The following is a 16,224-nucleotide window of genomic DNA, read 5'->3' on the forward strand; positions in this document are numbered from 1 at the left end:
TTTTTTTACTAGTAACTCAGCTCTATTTAGACAGACTAGGGATGAATCAGCTCATCAAATTCATATCCCTCTACTGTACGTGCCTGTATCTGAAATGTTCATCTAGCTGAAATAGGCATCTGTCATCCCATATTGGAAACTTACATTAAAAGTCCCAGACTCTACCTGTTCAGGTTCTGGTTTGCTACAAACTGTGAAGAAAATTTTCAGCATCAACTCACATATATAGACACAATATAGCAGTGATAAATCCCAGCCTTTTTTAATAAATGGCATTTCTGCTCTCACTATGATTGCTTTAAAAGTGCCCTGTGGTGCACTTTCACAGCCATTTCTCTGGAGACAAAGCCAGATTAAGGTGTTCCTCTAGGCATGTTCCCAGTTCACTGCACCCTTCGGCTGTACTGATGCAAGTTCTACTCTATTGAAGGAGATCATAGAAGTTATCTGAGTCAAAGGATAATTGGTTTGGGAAGAAGGCAAGAGTGAGAGTATTCTATTTTTGCTCAGATAAAAGTACAAACATTTCAGAGATCTGATTTATGTCATCATCCCCTGTTGCAGTGGCACAACTGGAAGAATGGTGAACAGCAACATAATGGACAGTGAGCAGCATTCATAGAAAATAGGTGGTAACATGTACTGCTCAGGAACCTCCCTGATTCTCAGGAAGGTTTGTAAAAGAAAATGGCTTTAAGAGGAGAATAGAATTATAGTGTGACATGAGACAGTATTACTTCTGACTTTAAACTTCTAAAAAAAAATTTGGAAATAAGGAGGAACACACAGCTGAGATTTTGTTCTAAGATACAGAGAGTGTGTTTCAGGCAACACAGATTATTATTTTATTTTTATAATATTTAGTAGTACTAACATGAAAAAATAATGCTTTTTTTTTCTTCTTTCTCTATGGTATTGTCACATCTTTGGTATCTAAAGACTACATTTATTGTATGGGTGAAAAAAAAGTGCTGTTGCAGACACTTTGGCTTTAAAAAGGAATAGGGCCTTTTTGGTTTCGATGGCTGTCAACACCGCTTTCTCCATCATCAGTATGTTTTTCTCTTACAGCCATTTGCTGTAAATTTTGTATATTTTTCTGATTTTCATACAACTACCTTTTGGATGGTATCACTACTAAGGCACATACACTGATTTCTCTTCCGAGGTTGATTTTGTTAAAAAGAGAGAGGTGTAAATTGGTTAGCACTTTTTAATTTCTGATAAACTTTAAAATAACATCTCCCCCTACTGGAGGAGTTAGTCATCTCTTGTTCAGTCTTTTACATGTAATTAACTTTTCCCCTCTTCTGACACCATTTGGTGTCATATGAACATGCAGTGGTTTATGTTGGAAGGGACTGCTGGATGTCAGCCTCTAAGTTATATCCACAGTAATGTGCGTACTAAACTAAATCAAGAACAAAAATCATAAATACTTTTCTCAAAGACATTAATTTCTATTTCTGCTGACAGAACTAATTATCAGTGAAAATTTAACTGTTAAAATAGAGCATGATTTTAGACAATTAAAAGTTCATATTAAGACACTTCAGTTATCACAAGAATTTTAATAGTGCCAAGCATTTTCCAAGACACCGTGTAGGAACGTACTACAATTTCAAAAGACATGATCAGTTTTAGTTTAACACCATGCATATAAAATATTTCAAACATATTTTCAGTTGATACTAATGAGAGTTAATCTGTAAGAGCAGTTTGGCTGCTACGATTGCTTGTCTATGGTGGTACTAGTAGCCAGTTATTTGTACAGCTGGTAAAGTCTTCTGGAGTCATGGTAGTTGTTAACTCTTCTTTCAAAACCAGCCAGAATGTCATGCAGAGATTTAGCTTTTACACAGATGTTAAATTAAAATAATTTGTTTTATGCAATCACAGAATCACAGAATGTTAGGGATTGGAAGGGACCTCAAAAGATCATCTAGTCCAATCCCCCTGCCGGAGCAGGAACACCTAGATGAGGTTACACAGGAATGTGTCCAGGTGGGTTCCAGTTTGAACCCATTACCCCTTCATTACTCATGATTGCACTTTGCATCTTGGAAACCTGTACAGGCAAGAAATAGCATGACATGCAGATGGCTGTCAAATACAGACCTGTATCTGACATGGTCTAATCATATTGATTTCTTAATATGTTTTTAATTAAGTAGTCTTCTATCGTTTAATGCCAATAAAAATAATGGTATGAAATTAGAAAAGCAGAACCAGTCTGTATCAAGTAGTAAGGAAAGCAAGAAGTTCCCCTGCCTGAGCCAGAAGGTGCTGCAGTTGCCAATGCCTTGTTACTTCTTTGTGACCTTTTAATGATGAAAGCACCCTCTTACAGCCTTTTAGCACAGGTTGTTTGTTTCTTAGAGTGGATGGATTTGAGCTCAAAAACATTTCATTATATATTTCTGAAGAATAGCAAAATTATGAATAAACCAAATATTATTAAATTGTGAGATACAGATATTAATTTTCTTAAATTTATCAGTATATGCTGTCAGCTAACATTCATGAGATGGCTTATTTTTCTCATTTTTTAAATGCTGAGTGGGGCTATTTTTCTTGTTATGATAGACCAGTTTTCATGGCATTGTGAAAGAATGGTATATCTATAGTATTTTAAAGTAACTTTCATACTTTACAAGTTTGAATGGAATTTACAACTTTTGTTTTCAGTACAATGGAACAATTGAGTAGTCAGCACTAGTACGTGTAGTAATTCCAACTACATGTATAATAATAATGCAGAACCCTTGTGAATACTGAGAGTGATCAACTGACTGACGAGAGGAAAAGAGATTGTGTTTAATTTATTAATGATGAAACACATGCAAAGATTAAATGAATGAACTGTGGCCCCAAATATTCAAGCAAATTAGTATGAAGCAGTAAGCTATTGCTCCTCTGCTGATCAATGGTAACTGTCCCTCTGCATGATCTTAATGCAGTACTTAAGTTGGTTCAGTCTTCGCTAAATAAGAAAATACCTGTTACTGATGGTGGAAGAGGATTAAACCTGTTCTACTTACCTTGTGGTGGCTACCAGCTAAGAGTTACCATAAATAAATGAGTGTGTGATATAAATTGTGACTTCATACTTACTTACTCATATATCTGAGCTTGTATCTTATAATCCAGCAGAGATGATAATCCAGGTGGGTTTGATTTAAAATTTCTATAGTAGATCATTAGATTACACTATAACTGACAAAAATCTCTCTGATAGTAGTTTTAGATTGCACCAAGATTTGAAGTTAGCTATGATTTGTTTATGGTTACAAAATGTCTTCTTACGACGTGCTTCCTGAGGAGTTTGGTGTTGAAAAAAGGTAAAAAATTCAGATCTGAAGTAGCTGGTTGTGTAGAGAGCCTCTAATTTGAGAGCCAGCTGGACCTGCATTGAGAGTGTGTGTCTCCTGTTAGTCTGTTTATGAGCCTGAAGAAATATGTTTGCTTAAATGTACTAGAAGGTAAAGGTAAGTGTGGAAGATGATACAGCAGACTGTTAATCAGCATTGTAACTTCTGGGTGGTGGTTGTTTGGGTTTTGGGTTCTTGTTGTTGTTGTTTTTTTTAATCTACTCTATAATCTCAGACTGATGTTTATCACAGAAATGTGGTCTGCTTTGGGAGTGTGTTTAAACGAGATGTAGATCACTTGAAATGCTGCCTTTTGGACGATTATTGTTGTGTGTGAGTTCAGTAAGTCATTTTGTGCAATGGACCAACTGAACAGGTAGTTGAGGTTTTATTTTAGACATTGAAAACTTCGTTGGGAATCCTAAGGGCAGCACTGAAGGACTTTATCTAATTGGTTATTGAAGCAGCTGCAACTGTGTCATGAATCCAATGAGTATTTGTTACAAATGGATTTTATATGATGGCCTCTTGGAGGAGCAGTTTTTATGGAGTTTATTTCCAGTTAACTGGTAGTGAGGAAAAATTTCTTCTAGCCACTTGCTCTCTACTGATTTGAAGTTATGTCACATCCATGTCCCAGTAAGATGACACTGGATGTTACTGTCATCCAGTCTGTCTGCCCCAGAGACAAGCCCTTTGACGGGTCTGCCTTTTAAAGTTCAATGCAATAGATATTTTCTAACCTCCTTGGGCAGAGGAAGTATCATTATTTGCTGACATAATCAGTCCAACAATATAATGGGTATCCTTAATGGAATTCACTGTGAAGTGGCACCCACACCTCACCACAAGACTGTGTAGCTGCTGCTCGTCTTCACTAAAATTATTTGGTTATGGAGAGAGATTTTGGAGGAGGCCCCTATTTTTGATGAGCTAAATGTTACTAACTCATTTCTTGTGGTCTGGGTGACCTGAAGAAATTCTTCTTGTGACTGGCAAGACTCTAATATAAAACAGAGGGCTGTAAACCTTCTGAACTGCTCTTTATGTATGTAGGATCTGTATGTACATATGTCTCTAACCAGACTTAATATGTAGAGCTAATATTTCTCTCTTGGCTGAGGTCAAGAAAACATACTTGCCTCTTATTTAGTCTTGAACTTTTTACAAAGAGAACAGTCCTGATTCCTGGAGATAAGATTGGTTAAAGTGCTGCTTGGCTGTGAGACTTGAAGACTTGATGAACTTCAACATTCCAGCAGTTTCAGGAATCCAAATCTTCAAAATGAATTATGGGGTTTGTGAAACTGGACTAGAGATTTGTTTTCCATTTAAGGAAATAATCTGGAGTTCTGAGAAACACTTTGACCTATATTTCAGTATTCTTTAAATGTAATTATCTTTAATAATATTTTAACTACCAATCCTTCCTGAAAAAGATAAATAAAACCATATCTATTATGATTTTGCTCTTAAGAAAGCAGAATCCAATCCTATACTCCTTAGCTGTCTTAGTTTCTAGCAGGGTGGATTTAGAAAAACAGCGAATTGGAGTGATGAATAATATGTAGTTGCTTTATGAGTAAGTTAATCAGAAATATAAAGGAGAAAATCACTTATTATTATATTGCCCTTTTTTACTCTTTTGGGGGCAACAGTTGAAGAGCAACAGTGAAAAAAATGAAGAGTAATAAGCTTTCTGTAGTTAGTGACTGCAGAAGAACTGTCTTACAGAAAATTTGGCCCAAGGTGCCATTTCACAGGCTGTGATGATTTTCTTTGATGACTTCAATAAGTGTTGATACTAAATTCCTTGTGGTAAAGTTTAAATAAATAAATAGCCTTTTCTGACTGGACAATGGGTATGAACAAATCAGTAAATCTGGATGGTAAGATAAAATAACCTTCCCAGCCCCAGGGGAAACAAACAAACAAAAAAACCACACATACACAAACAACGACAACAAACCTCTGATTTTAGTCATCAATCCAAATTGGATTCTAAAGCTTTTGGACTATCTTCTTTTAAGTTGCTCTAGTTGTGTGCTGTTGCTTCATGAAAGTTTTAGATTCAATTAAGAGAATTAAAATATGGAAGGGATCTTTTTGTTGATTTGGAAACTCTATTGCAGAGGAGTCCAGAGCTAATACAGTGTTTTATATTGCAACTGAGGATAGGAGTCTTCTGTTTTCTTTGAGAGTCAGTCATTGCCCCTTTTTGTATAATTTTAAGGTGTGAGATAATTTGATTTCTCAGGGGTTTTTCTCCAATTGTGAAGAAAAAGAGTTTTCCATCACCGAGTAAGAAGTTTTGTTAGCTCTTCACTGCCTAAGTGATTCAATTTCTGTTGACCTCTTGCTGTTCTAACAAGAAGGAATGCAAACTCAGTCATTTATAACCTTGTCCATCCTCAAGAAGACTGGAGAGGTCTCTGCTCTAAGAAAAGCTGTCTAGACTCCTGATGCCAGTCTGCAAGTACTTCACGTGGTGCATTGTCTAGAGCTTTGCCTTTCAGTAGCCACATACTCCTCCTCTGTAACTGTAGCTGAAATACTGCTTTGGAGCCATCTTGGCTGGAGTAGGATCAGAAAGGGGGGAAAACAAATCCTTGCTGATGCACTGGATTTTCCACTGTTTTCTCTTTTTGAAGTGGAGAATAAAATGTCCCATGGTATTAATAGTACATAAAAGTCAGCTTGAGTTCTGTGAGGCAGAACAAAAGCTAGGATTTCATATAAAGGCAGGGAGATCTTGGTTTGTGGGCTGCTTGAAGCTGACATAGTTCTTTAGGATCAGAAGCAATCAGTAAGTGATTTCTAAGTGAAAGAGTTCTTTACATTCCATTATTAATATTAAAGAAGAAAAAAAATGTAATGTCTCTAGAGGTTCTTGAACCAGGGCAGTTGGAGCTGTTTAGAAATATTGAGATCTCTGCATGTGATATGTGCACTTTTATGAGACATAAGTTTGCTTTTGCCCCATAAAAATGAATCAAGTTTGTTACTATTTAGTTCTGAAAATGTAATGACAAAATGATCTTAAAAGTATTCAATGATCATTCAGCTATTCGAATTTTATTTCCGTGCAGTTCAGATTCATCCACTCTGTCAATGTTACTATTCTTTACAATTGTTCTTCCTTTAAATTCTCAGAAATTAATTCTATATCAAGTATTTAGTTATTCCTGTGTAGCTGTGTGTCTTTGCCAAAGGATGTTGGGAATGCAAAATTTAAAATTGGTTCAAGGGAGGACTGGAAGGGTTCATGGAAGAGCAGTTTATGCCAAGCATAGAAGGTCCTCAACCTGGAAATAACTTTCAAGGCTGCTGGAGTATTGAAGGAGAAGGTCTCATATGTTAGTCTTGCTCATGTTTAGTCTTCCTTGGTATCCATATAGCCATTTTTGGAGATCGGATGCAATACTAAATGGATTTTGGACTGATTATGACCTTTCTTATATAGTCCTTAAAGTAATTAAACACATTCTTGTGTTTCAGCTTGTTATTAAATTTGATTAAACATTAATGTGTTTTCATGAACTGAGCCCTGTATGTATCACAAACACTATTCTTAAAGAAAGAATATTGAATCATATGATTGAGAAGACATGGTGAATCATATTGATGTAATGAAGAGGTATGCAGGTCAGATACCACTGTGCAAAGCCTCTTGTAAATGCTAACACCTTTCAAGACAAAGTACTTCACAAATGGGAGGTAACTGGCTATATATTTAAAAGCTAATCTAGGAGGGAGAAATTTTAAGCTATAAAACTTCTGTGCAAAATTTTGGCCTATTTTTTGTTCTTCTTCACTGCATTTTGTGCATGGCTGACCTGTGCTTTTTTCCCTACTGGGCTTCTGTTTGACCATTCCCTATATCTGAGAGCAGGAGCTGGACAGAATTCACTTTTACTTCCTTCATTCATTAGCAGCCACAAAGATTTCTGCAGAGGCAATCCTTCCCTTTTTCCTATGTACAAATTTGCTGTTGGGATCTATTTCTCACTAATTTAAGACCAAATTGGCTTATTTGCAGAAAAAAAAAGGTCCAGAACAGATGCTTATCTTCGTGATTGCGGTTTCTGGAAACCAGTTTTGTTTTAAATGCAGGTGAATACTTTGGGAGGAATGAGTCTAGCATTAGAAAGTTGCAAGCAAAAGTTGGATTCAGCAAAATAAGATTTAACTGATGTTTTGCTGGTAAGTCTGTTGAATCACCACACCTATTAATCACATTGAAAATTCTCTCCATTATCCAAATTTATTCAGTGTCTTCCTTCTCTAACTCCACTTAGTTTGCAGTAGTCAAGGGTAAACTGTACCTGTGAGGAGGTCTAAAAGCAAAGGTATGATAAGTATAAAAAGACAAAATGTTCTTTGTCCTCATTAAAGATTGTGAGCAGAGAGTTAAATAATATTAATGGCTGGGATTGTCAGTACTTAACAGTACTTTCCTAGTACAAGTGATTTTATTGATCAATACAGTCTCAATGTAACAAGGCAGATTATTCTACTGATTTTATCGAAACCTTAACTAAGTTTGTTAGTGTACCACATATCTTTAAATAGATCTAGATGATGATGTAGATTAAGAAAAGCAGACCACCATCCATCTTTTTTTGATCGGTTAATAACTTAAATCCATCATTGCTGTGACCAGCTCTTTTAAGATTCTGTTGTGCATACGTGTTTCTTCAGTGGTACAGATACATAGCTGGTTTTAGATGGCTGTGGATTTTAAAGAAGTGTGGTTGGCATATGCAGGATTGCATATTTGTTAAGAGGAGGTGGAAAGCAAAAGAAAATGGGAACGCAAAATAATTCTGTAGATAATTTAAAGGGAAGGCATTTATTAAGACTGTCCGTTTGCAGAGGTATTTCCTGCAGAAATATTCCAAGCATTTTTCAAGTATGCTACCTGGTTTATGTTTTAAGAGTTATATTTTTTGCTTTTCAAGTGGTGCTAAATTGTGGTTTATGCTTCATATTTTTTCTTCGTCTTAAATAATCTCTTTGCTTTTGCTGTATAGAATTGTACTGTATGAAATTCTCTCTCATTTCCCTCTTATATGTTAAAACTGATTGAAATAAATTTTACACAGTTAAAAGCAGAATTTACATTAGAAGTCACTACAGTTTCAAAACCATTCATTATACTGTATATCATAATACTATTGTATCACATACTTTCACCCAAGTTAAAATGAACATCAAATGGTAATAATTATGCATTTATATACAGTGAGAAATGGTCTCTGTCATGACCTGCATATGGTCAGAATAAGTTATTTTAAGAGGTGGGAGAAAGAAATTAAGTTCTTTGCCTAAGATGTCACAGCCTGTTAAAGCAGAACTAGGGATATTAAAACTCAAGGGCTGGTGCACTGCTATAGTCACTGTAGTCTCCTAATGGCCAGTTATTCTAATAGCCGTGATCCCTTCTAGAGCAACACAAAGTGTGAGATACTTATTTCATTTAGCCATGATGGAAGAAAAAAATAGTCACCTTCCTTATCCTGAAGGCAACTCCTCATTTGACATACAGGCATTAAATTTTCTTTTCCCTTAATAAATATTTGTTTTGTGTGAGCTGCTTTGAGGGAGAGAAGGGGAAAATCAGCCTGTTTTTTTTCCATTATAGGGAAGCAAGGAATGAAGGAAGAAGCTGTAATTCTTGCAAAGAGTCTTTATTATCACCACCTGAAGTACAGTAGAAATACTCCGTTTCTTCGATCTTTTTAATCAATCTACAGCATTTTAAACACATTTTCATTTCCTACTCTGTGTTGTTTTACATAAGCTTATTCTTTTGCATATGTGTCTATAAATGCCTATTGCTTTTTGAAACTGGACTTTCAAGGCAAGTTAAGTCTTAAGGACTTTTTCTTCAAAATTAATCTGTAAAGTTACTTAATGAATTGTCAATGAAGGAAAAACTAACATGCTAGTGAAAGAGTATTTTGTTATCACCTGTGTAGTGCAACACATTGTGTTCTGTTATGGTTGTTCAGTGGTGTACAGCATTAAATTAGCATGTAGTTTAGACCAAGGTCTGCCAAATCATGGCCTTTATGCAGTCTAGTATTCTTTTTGCCTACACTCTTTGTGTGACCGAAGACCAATCATTAATATTCTTTGGACATTTATAAATGGCACATGGGCTGGGCTGGGGCTGGGGAAAACAGATCAAGAAGAAGTGAATAATTCAGTCTTTATAGCAGAATTTGAATTTGCACATAAGACATGGGTCACATTTTTAAGTGGAAGTAAAGGAAATATTGAATATATGCTGAATAACTGAATATCATCCATTCTGTACTTTGGGTGAAGAACTGATTCTGGGAGGAAGAAGTAGTATTGGGATCACGTAAGCAACATTAAGTAAATCTTTACACATAAGGAAGCTTAAATAAAGTTTGATGAACTTAACCTGACAATTCTTCACTTTGAAGTCTGCAATAATAACTTTAATGTTTTCATCTAACATTGTTTGTATCCATTAGTGTAGACTATTCTAAAGGGAAAAAAATAACACCTGTGGAACTAATCAAAGGCTTTTACCAGAAACATACTGACTTAAATATGTAGTAATTCCTGAACTTCTGCTTTAGAGATATTGCAGGGAAAGAGCACAGGAACAGAAAAATTCTTTGCAAGGGCTGCTTAAGCAAGAAGCAGGAGCTAGTCCTTCAGTAGCTAAGAGAAGTGAGCAGAGGAGGAGATGGCTCGTCTCTGTCAGATAGGTTGTGGGAAGGTGGTCAATGAGCCGCCTTCTTTGGTCCTGCAGTAAACTGGACTCCTCTGTTAGATACAATTCCCTTGTGTGTTTTCCCATTTCTTGGCTTTTGTGCAATCTTGCATTTTTCTAGGATATGTGGAAGGATTTCAGAGTGAGATAAGGGGAGAAGGTCCTGCGCTCATGGGTAGCCTAGGAGAATAACAAATGTGTGTTACCTGCTTCTAACATTGTCCATCTCCACAGACCTCAGCATTGCTTGCCTTTATTTTTCTTTTCACCTGCTTATTGTCTCTAATCAGAATATAATAAGGATTTAGCTACATTTTACTGCAGCTGTTGATTGTAGAATGCCTTGACTCAGACAGACTTGAATTTAAATGCATGTACATTTACAAACAAATATGCATTAGTGAATGATGCCTAAATTTAGAATTCTGGTATGGATTTTTCTTGTTGACTTTTAAAACATGGACATTAAAATAAGAAACCTTCGTAGAGTTTCTTGCTGTGGTGAATATTATGAATTATATAATAGAAAATCTTCAAGAAGTATTGAGATAAAAATTGAGTTTTGCAATGCAGTTTCTTCTTTTTAATTTCTTATGACTATCATTGTCTTTAATATACATTTTCTTCTGCAGATGAAAAAAAGTTTGCAGAAACAAAGCATGAAGTAGAAGTAGAACCTTTAATTTCATTAGGCACATTGTAACTGGTTAAGATTAATGTATATATCTCTTGCTAATTCTTTTCAATTACTCAGTTCATATAAATTCCCAAACCTTGTTAATTATGCTGAAGTCAAGTGGTAATTTTTAACAGTATTTCCACAGCAAGGGAATTTTCCTGGTCTAACCTTGCCCTCTGGTAGAAACTCTCAGCAGATTAGGCATTCTGACTCTACTCCATTCATTTTCAGCACAAGCCTAATTGCTGCCGACTGCCTGCCACAGGTACCCTGGTTATCGTACATTTAAGGGATGCAGGTTCTTCTGAGAACAAATAAGGAAAGATTAATTGTTTGCTTTGTTTCATCCCAAGAGAAATGTGGGAGCTTAATCAAGAAAAATAATTTCTTCTGTTGATTTGGCTTATTTGTGGAAAGGGATAATTGTATAGAGGCAAGCATAGAGCTATGCATTTTGAAAGAAATTTTGCCATTTACCTACTTGGGAAGCAAAGATACAGCAAAATGAATGTAACACAGCATTGGAATTGATGGGGATGGTTCACATTTCTCATAGTAAATAATTTGGCTGCTGGGCTTTTATTTGAACCAATATTGCTAGGTGGTATCGTCATTTGTTTTGTCTGCTCCTTGGAAATCTAATCAAGAAGACAATAGTAAGGGGAAAAACACATTTCCAAATTGTCCTTAATTGCTAGAGCACGAAGTGAGCTAAACACTCTGGTATTTCCAATTAAAGAACTTGTTCCCAGCAAGCACCATTAAATCTATCTTTCCCAATCTGATAAATAAGCTATCAAAGAGTGGAACAGATTAATTGAGAGCAATTAGTTCAAAGCTTGGTATAACAGTCAGAGTAAACCAATGTTATCAATGAATGCAAATTTTACATAAAGCAATAAGAAGTATTGATGCAACAAAATAGAGTTGAGAGTAACCAGTAAGCACGAAGGAAAATTTTATCTATGATACAGAAATTAGTCTGTTTTTTCTCCTTGCAACAAAAGCATTAAAAGCGGTTTCTTTTCAAGACCTCTGTTACAGGAATGTCTAATTGTATTTAACAGCTTTGCGGCATACATTTACCCTTCAACACGTTGTAGGAAATAACAGACATAGGAAAATCCAGATATTACAATTCGGAGCCAATGACAAGATTTATTCCAATTGCATCTAAAGCTCCAGAAAGCCCTGTGTATACTACAGCATATTTGTTACTGTCTGGTAGACCTAGCAATCTCTAAGTATGTTTTCCTTATGTTAATAACCAGTAACATTTTTGATGGGTGTTCCTTTCTTCTGGCTATCTATGTATCCCAAATGGTACTGACGCACATGGTGTAAGTGTTATTCTGCACGTGGGTCCTCTGGATATTTCCCTTAATGACAAACCATTGGAGAACCACCTGGATGTTCCCCTTAAGTGCCAGCTGCTCACCTTTTGAGAGTGAGTGCATCAGCATGAGGAAAAAGCCTCTCTTTCGCCTTAGATATTTGAAATAAATTTATAGGCTTTGAGTATTAGTATGTTCAAAGAAAGTATAGTGTGTTGCTTCAGTTGTTGTTATTTGTTGTGTATATAAGGCTTTGGAGTAATGGTCTCCACCCAGAAGAAGGCAGGAGAGGATACAGGTGTTCCATTACCCACCAAACAGATTAATTTTCAAGTCACTTATAGAGCTACCTTGGCTAGGTAAGTTGTATCACTGCTTTGTGTGTTGGCATCATTCATGTGAACTGACAGCACAAATATACCAGCTGCCACAGCTTTTGAAACTTCTTAGAATAGCTGTTTGCGTGGTACATCCTTGGCCTTTACAGTAGTGATGTGGCTGGAGTCTGCTTTTGTAGAATTACAGTTTTAAAATGGTTGGATAAAAATCTTATTTCTTATGCTGTTGCAACCCACTGGGTATGTCTATTCTAGGAAAACGAAAAGGTCAGTGATAACTTTCCCAATAAAATGTTCTGAGAAAATGTCATTCCAGTTATGTGTATCTGAATGGAGGAGTTCATCCTCCATTTTTTTGAGTGTCTTATTTTTTATTTCCAGAATATCATCATCGGTAGGCAAATGTGGTATTAATAACTGATAGTGTGGCATCGTATCAGCTCATGAACTGATGATAACAAACATGCTGCAACAGACATTACACTTGGAACACAAGTCATTTACTGTATTTTTTGTTATATCCTTACAGACAAGTCGCTAGGAGATAACAGTTGTATTCTGAATAACTGTGGTTTTCTGAGCAACTTCCTTGTAATGTTAGCTTTTGAAAAATGTTCAGGGTGTCCCCAAGAAATTATAAGGAAGTTAGGCATGTGAAACCTCCCCCAGTTTCTCCAGATGACAGCACATCCAGATCTCCAAGTGTGCTTTTCAGCATGGGATCCAGCTTTCACACCTGATTCAGTGGGGAAGATGCCTAATGTAGCATTTCAAAAGCATTCATAAAGCAACGAGAGATTACGGAGGAACAAAGACCACGCACAGGAATCACAGTCAACGCTCTTGCAGCCACTGACTTTTAAGCAGCTGTCTCTACATTATCCCATCAGATGTTTCTCTGTGTATTTGGACTCAGACAAGGTCATGCAGTGATACATGCTAATAGTTTTGAACAGCAGTAGTTGTGGATTAGGGAGCAGTTTGCTTTTTTGTAATAACATTGTATTTATATGCCATGCAATAGTGTTTACTTGCTTTACAGGTGATTTTTTTTTTTATAATTAAATTCAGGCAAGTTTAATCATGCAACCTGAATTAGTTATCCAGCTTTAAATGCCAGGATGATGAAGATGTACTGCAAGAGTACGTTACCATAGGATACAGGGGTCTTTTTGTAGTATTGGAAATAAAGGTTAGCAGCGTTTGTGATGAATTTGTGCTCTAGTGATGCAGGAGGCTGTTGATAACTGTGATCTAATGCAGATACTCAAGAACAGTGTTATTAATGTAAAAGTACAGACAGTATTTCATTGAAGAGGTTTAGCAGCCAGGCTTGGCATTTTTGAAAAAAACTAAATGTGGCCAACAACAACAAAAATCCCAACTGCTCTAGTTTGATTGATTATTTTTGCCCAATTTTAGAAAGTGGTGATATTCACCGAGGAATTCAGAGGGACGTCCACCATTGGGCCATTGATTGATGCTGAGATACAGGACAGGTAGAAAAGCTGGGCTTGTTAGTGTGTGGATGAAGACATCTAGATTATTTTCCCTGTAGCATATTTACCAGTTATAACCAACATTATCATTTTTATATCTATATGTTATCTCAACCAGCGGTTTATAATTTTTATATCTATAGCAGATACTTTTAATTTCATATGTCACTAACCAACTTTCCACCTTTTCTCAGTTTGTTGGGTTTGTTTGTTTTTTGTTTCTGTTTTTGTTTGTTTTATTTTATTTTCCTTGTTTTTAGCAGAAATCCATATAGCTATGCTACTTCTGCTAGGTAACTAACTTGCAATCTTGTTTCTCATTTCTGGAGAAGTCACCCCTCTTTTAATAACAAGAATGTGGAGAGTTTTAGCCAAATCAGAACGTTATCTGCAGAACTGTTATGCTGTGATAAATGCAGCCCTCCAACTGATGCTGCTTGCCTGCCATCAGCACAGAAGAAGTAAATAAGCATTTGCTGACCAAGTTGGGATGGTCTCTTTTCACAAGTAATTGCATTGTTCCTCACCTTTATCAAGGACTCTCTTGCTAGAGAGTTTTGGGAGGGACAAGTGTCAAGGAACAGAACCATAATGAAGTACCTGCAATTGAGCAAGGATTGCATTGCTCCGTTAAATCTGTAAAAACTTGTCAGTTTGCCACCCAAATAAATGCCTAGAGTGCGTAAAACATGGAGCAGAGTGACCTCTAGAAGAAAAATCAATGGCAATTCATATTTCATATGTCTATAATTGCTTGTGAGAGCATGGCAGCAGTTTGTTTATAGAGAAGCTCATTCTACCAGGTATTGTTTCCTGACTTTTTCTTCTTTTGCAGTGGTGATGCCTCTCATGGACTGTGAATCACAGCCAGACATAGCAATAGACAAGTGTTATTGGTGGTGATTTTTTATTATTGTTTCCACATTACTGTCTTCAGAATTGCTGCATTGTGCTGTGTTTGAACTAGTGTACTAATCTATAGTCACAAGTAAATCGTGTTCACAATTGTTTCCTTGGAAGACTCCTTAAGCTGTTTATTCCCTTCTTTTTAGCAGGCATGGCTTTATTCTCTGTGTCCATTTGGTAGTATTCTAACCACCAAACTGAAAGCATTGTGTGGCCTTCATTTTTAAGCCGTTTGTCAGAGAGACAAGGAATTCTCACAGTCTGCTAATTTAAAGACAGAATTTTGAATTTTTTTTTTCTCCCAGTTTGCTTTGCTTTGTTTTTCTCATTTTTTTAAGAAGCTGTTGTAAGATTTGTATCCCCACTGAGGACTGAGATGTCATAGGGATAGAGAAAATGCCGCTCACTTTATGGATTACTGTTAGGTCAACAAAACTTTGGCAGCATTGATTAACTTGACAGTGAGTACAGCAGTACATTTATCACTTATGGCTGTGCTGTAGAAAATCTAATAAGAGGCAAACAATTCCCTTTAGAGCAGTAACAGGTTCACTGTGGCTAACGGTGCATGCACTGGAAATTTCTGACTTTAAATTATAACCTTGCTACTAGTTGGGTCATTGACTCAAAGCTACTGCAGTTCACTACTATGTTCTGTGTTACTAATTTGATGAAAATTGTTTTGGCTTCCATAAATCTGATCAAACCATATATTGGAGTTCATTTAAACTCATAAGCATTTTTGAAGAAGGCATGCAGAAGGAGCTTGATCCAAGCTTTGTTATGTAGAAGGGGCAGCTGCCTGTTATAACTACAAATATTTGGGGTGTTACAAGGTTATAAAAGAAAAATTTTGAACTGTTGCTTACAAATCTGCCTCTAATTCACAGATTTAAATAAGCCCCAAATCTATCTTACATTTAATAAGTTTCATTGGTTGGTCAGAAGGACTTTTTTCGTATGTTCAAATGTGTGCTTTATTAATTACCCGCAATTACCTTAAAAATTCTGTACAAGTTGATTTATAGATATGTTCTTCCAGTTGTCTTGTTTTTGTAAGAATTATGAGAATTGAACAATGAACAAGAGATTTTCTGTCTCTCCTGTGTATTAGTGCTGCTGCTTGACTGCAAGTTAGTGTTTGGTTCTAATCTGATAGTGAAATTATTTTTTATTCATTATTGCTTGTTTTCATTTTAATAGATCTTTCTGGAAGTCCATTACCAGTATATTGGGAAGTGTCTTTGCATTGCAAATATAGAGAAAATCAAGGGAGTTTTTTGTTTTCATTTTTGGTTTTTGTTTTTTTGTTTGTTTTTTAAAGTCTTGCACCCAGTAGTTCTCTT

General features: G+C 36.0%; 1 protein-coding gene across 2 annotated transcripts in view; it reads left to right on the forward strand.

Moving 5' to 3' along the window:
• The window catches only part of SNX24 (sorting nexin 24), a 93,730-nt gene that overhangs the window by 54,294 nt on the left and 23,212 nt on the right, over positions 1–16,224 (forward strand). The window lies entirely within an intron of this gene.

The sequence above is a fragment of the Streptopelia decaocto genome (genome assembly GCF_964273445.1).
Source record: "Streptopelia decaocto genome assembly, chromosome: Z".
Taxonomy (NCBI): domain Eukaryota; kingdom Metazoa; phylum Chordata; class Aves; order Columbiformes; family Columbidae; genus Streptopelia; species Streptopelia decaocto.